The sequence below is a fragment of the Pantherophis guttatus genome, chromosome 1, assembly GCF_059756535.1.
Source record: "Pantherophis guttatus breed Tessera chromosome 1, ASM5975653v1, whole genome shotgun sequence".
Lineage (NCBI taxonomy): Eukaryota > Metazoa > Chordata > Lepidosauria > Squamata > Colubridae > Pantherophis > Pantherophis guttatus.
Genome location: NC_142063.1, coordinates 55,909,819 through 55,914,631, shown reverse-complemented (window position 1 = coordinate 55,914,631; position 4,813 = coordinate 55,909,819). Strand labels below are relative to the sequence as shown.

Sequence of the window (4,813 nt, the reverse complement as noted above, 5' to 3'; positions counted from 1 at the left end):
TTTATACACATATTTAGTGCTTCCAAACTAAATTCCATGAAACATGCGCTAGAATTATACCACTGTTGCTTTCAGTTTATAATAACAAATAAGTAATGATTCTGACAGCAAAGGGAGCCTCCTAAGTGCTATTTCTGCATTACATTTGGCATGTGAAATTTGGCCTTTGTGCTGTGATTATTGCCCAAACTCTTGCAAAATATGCCAAATTGAAAACAGAATGTAATTTTGACTACAGCTTGATTCCTACGCCAGAACCCAAAGGACGTAATCACTTGTGGACTGGTTATTGAAGAAACATGTCTGAACTTCTCTCCCAGAATGGAATATATGGGTTGCTGTAACCTTCTTCTAAGCCTTATCTCTGCTGCTGGTGGGACACATCAACCATCTGCTGAATTCATTGCTACACATTTTTTTAAAAATTAAAAAAACAGAAATAAAAGATCCTTCATTCACAAGCTGACCATGGATAAGGATTTGGTGAGCACAAAGCACAACTACTGAATGAGACTAGGGGCCTTTATTGTCGCAGCTTCCACTGGCACTTCAAAAGAGGCAGTTAAGGAAAAGCACTTAAGAGTATGAGCAGAAATTTGACAACTTGCCATTTTAATATAAATTTGTATGTCACAATTCATAAACTTTTTAATGCTCTTTTGTTTCTCTTTTACTTTAGGCAACCTAGAGCTCTAAAGGAATTAAATGGCCTTGAAATTGGTTAAAATATATAAATATAAATACTTCCAATATCAAGCTCTTCTACCAATATGGGCTCTGGCCCTGGGATTCAAAAATTTTTACGACTGGTTCTGTAGGCATGGCATGGCTTGGTGGGTGTGGCAGGGGAAGGATACTATAAAATCTCCATTTCCACCCCACTCCAAGGAAAGGATACTATAAAATCTCCATTCCCACCCCACTCCAGGGAAAGGATACTGTAAAATCTCCATTCCCTCCCCACTCCAGGGGAAGGTTACTGCAAAATCTCCATTTCTTCCCAATCAGCTGGGACTTGGGAGAAAGAGAACAGATGGGGGGGGGCAGTCAGAGGTGGTATTTACCAGTTCTCTGAACTACTCAAAATTTCCGTTACCGGTTCTCCAGAACTGGTCAGAACCTGCTGAATACCACCTCTGCTGCCTATGCCTGGAGTAGAGCCCTCATGCAAACCTTAAAACCAGTGGAAGTTGTACTGACTTAAGGAAACAAAGTTGATGATGACTAGAAAAAAAATAGTAGAAATTACAGAGTGACTCACTGTTTATTTCAGTGAAAGCAGTTTATTTTTCTGCTCCCATTACCTCTGCCCAGTTTCCTCCAGATATGCTATTTCTCATGATAAATAGATTATGAAATTCTAATCCAGTCTTCCCCATCTTGATGCCATTCTTCAGGTTTACAAAATAACAATTTCCTTATGATATTTTTATTTTTGTTTTAATATACAAAAAGGATAATAAACAACCACAAAAACAGCAAGAGATATAACAGCAACAACAAAAAAACTCTGGTTGTACACAAGAAATCGTACAATTAATCATTAATCCTGACCACACAAAATAATATTCACCAGTCTCTTCATTATGTCAATAAATAGCCTGCTTATAATCAGAAAGTGAACACATGTGTAATGAAAGACCGTAAATTTAGAGTTACTCTAACTTTTCAGGATTGCACAGTAATTTTGTTTTGCTTTCCACAACGCTTGATAACGTTGATATGTTGATAAACATAAGTTTTCATACAATAAGTGTCAAGGTTTTATTATGAAAGCATATAATTATTCAATTGCAAATTTATTCCTGAATTAGATTCAAGGCAAGTCTGGTTTCCATATTTAAATCTACCCTGTTGTACTATTTTAAAATGAACACTATTACAGTATTTTACTGGAACTGCTAATTTTTATTTTACATTAACTTTTACATTTAAAAAAAGCTTCTAAATAATGAAATAAAACATAAATAAAAATAATTTCTATTGAAAGAAGAACCTTTTACCTATCATGGTTTATTAGAAATAACTGCATTTATTATGCGCCTTGTCATTTTTATGTACTCAAAGAAGTTTAACATCAGCACAGTTGATAAACACGATAATTTTCTATAAGGCAAAGGTGCTATTTCATTTGAAGGACTACATCTCCTGCTAAGTATATTTCTGAATAGTCTTAATTTTGAAAATATCAGATTATACAGTAACTAGGTTCATACATCACATTAATCTAGGCACAAAATTTGGTTCCATAATCTCCTGTCTTTGGCTATGAAAACTCTACCTGGAGAAAGTGAAATTCAAAATATCTGCAGGATACCAGATGATTTACTTCTGATAAAGTGCTTGATTCCATAGAGTTATTGGATCTGATGTTCTCGTTTCTGTAAGAAAATGGTAAAAGTCTATAAGACTGATTAAGCTGACAACATTCTTATGTACTCTGAGGAATTTTTAGAACATATCTAAGAGATATCTCGAGACAGGCAATTGATTTTTAATTGATTCAACTGCCATGTTTTGTCCATGGAAGAAAATGCCATTCCTCCAATTTACTTTCTTATGGAAAACATCAGTTTTCTCCTCAGAGAAAAACTCAGAGCTGAAAACTATACAGCATCCAGCAGTTCTTAGCCTTGATAGAACAGCAATCTTTCAGCTGCACCATTTCCTCTTACAGGAACTACTATATCTCCTTTTACTGCTTTCATTTATTCAGTTCTTCTCTTCCCAAGACTGTTTTGACCTTGAAACCACTAGATCCTGAAAAGAAGCAGGGACCGGCTCGAAGAGATTCCTGCTTAGGTCACCAACCTGATAAAAGCTCCTCCCACACTTCTGTGCACCACTGTTACTCATTTACATAAATTGGTTCTATTCAATTATCTGTCCAGATGTCCAGACTGTGCCATCAGTGATCTGTGAATTAATTAAAAATGGAATATAATTTAATAATAACTGATTAGAAAGAGATTAGTTGTTATATAAAAAGGAGAAACCAAGAGATAGCTAGTTGTCCTTAATACGAGCCAATCTACAATAATTATAGAAAATAGTCCCTCTCTCTCCCACAATCCACCTTGAATCCTCCCCTCCCCTCTTTTTCTTCGTCCATTTATATTTTTCTTTCTTTTATGTTTATTTGTTTGCTTTCTCAAGTTTCTTCTGATTTTTAAAAAAACTTTTTTTCTTTCTTTTCCCAGGCCAGCCTTATATCGTTGTTTCCCTTTCTCTTCTTTATTACACAGGTCTTTATTAAAATGAATAAACACTAAGCTCTTTCATAAACATATGTTCATAGCAGAGCTATGACTAAAATCCAAGGCAGAAGAGATTTTGGCAGGGTCTTCTGTCCAACAATTATTTCTTCAAATATTGCATGTAACATTATGATATTCTCTCTTTCTTCTCCTAACAGCTAAGTACCAGTAGACTTTGTATACTTACTACAAACTGCATTTGCAATCATACACTGTGAAATACAGTTTGGTGGGATTAGTATTCATGCTGGACAGACAACATGGATGGATGACAAATAGGTAACAGAAATTGGAAAATTGTTAGGAAGGTCAGGTAGCAAAAAAAAAAAAAAGGTACAGGAATGATCAGAACTACAGAGGTGTAAGTACAGAGTAAGAACTGCTCCAGTGTGGAAACATTGTGGGCCAAGGAAGGAAATAGCAGATAAACAGGAGTGCGTACAATAAAACAACCAAGTAATAAAGTATGGATTTGGGAAACACAAATGGTGAAGTCTACAAGCAATAACAAGAGAGAACAGACTATAGGTTAGAAGTATCTAGTTTGCTATTTACAGAGCCCTATAATTCAGCAGGCTGAGGATAGTACAAAAAAACACATGCTTAGAATTAAAGATTTCTGAACAGAACTAATGGAACCTGCATTTCTTCCATCGCAGCAATATTGCTTAGTTTCCTCTTCCAGTTTTTTTAAAAAATTGTAGTATAAGTCAGTGCAAGAAGGAAGAACAGTTTTGCTGTTGCTATAGCTAATGATGGGGGGCTCGACGTATTTCCTTTTTCCTTTATATGCAAAAAGAGAAAAAAAATGGAAGAGGAAAGGATCCTTTAGATCCCGATCTATCATTTGCATACCCATGGATGAGAATGTTGCAATGTGTAGAGAGAGACTTGAGTGTCTTAAAAGATGATATGATCATGAAAATAGCAGGGATGAGAAACGATTTTAATCGTGGCACTGTAAAATGAATTAAGAGAGGAATTTGACAAAAGGAAAGCTAACAGAGAAGGGGAAACACTTGTTTAAACAAGATAAATCAACAACGTGCAAATTGATAAAAATTATATTGATAAAATTGTTGCTGAAAAAGAAGAGCAAGACTTTGCAGCTGACATCAGTGAAAATACTGCCAGATCTGGTGACTGTTTGAGAAGAGAAAGAACAAAAAGGAGTCAAATCAAATACCATCCTGAAGACTAAGCTTGCAAGATGTTGGGAAGAAGATAACTCTTTATTTGTGAAAATATTTGGAGCTAAGACTTCTTAGATGAGAAGCGAAACATCTTCAAGGAAAAACAAAAAAAATCCCATTGCCTTTTGAAAAAGCACCTCTAGGACAACCATGACCTGGATGACTGAGAATCTCCATAGACATATGTGAGGGAAGAAACGGAATGGCTTCTGTGCACACATGTGCACACACATACACATCTATCCATGGGAAATAAAATGGTTCCATCTTTCAAGCAGGCTATAAAATCATTCGAGTTTACTTAACTTCTGGAAGTTTTTAACATGAAAATATTTGAATTCCATTTTTGAGATTTTTAAATTT

At 35.2% G+C, this 4,813-nt stretch overlaps 1 long non-coding RNA gene across 1 annotated transcript; it reads right to left on the bottom strand.

Moving 5' to 3' along the window:
- Positions 1–1,426: 1,426 nt before the first annotated feature.
- Positions 1,427–4,142, bottom strand: LOC148116414 (uncharacterized). The gene is made up of 2 exons (XR_015733541.1): positions 2,812–4,142; positions 1,427–2,381 (listed from the first exon to the last, which is right to left on the bottom strand). It is a non-coding gene; the product is annotated as an uncharacterized LOC148116414 (long non-coding RNA).
- Between the last annotated feature and the right edge of the window lie 671 nt (positions 4,143–4,813).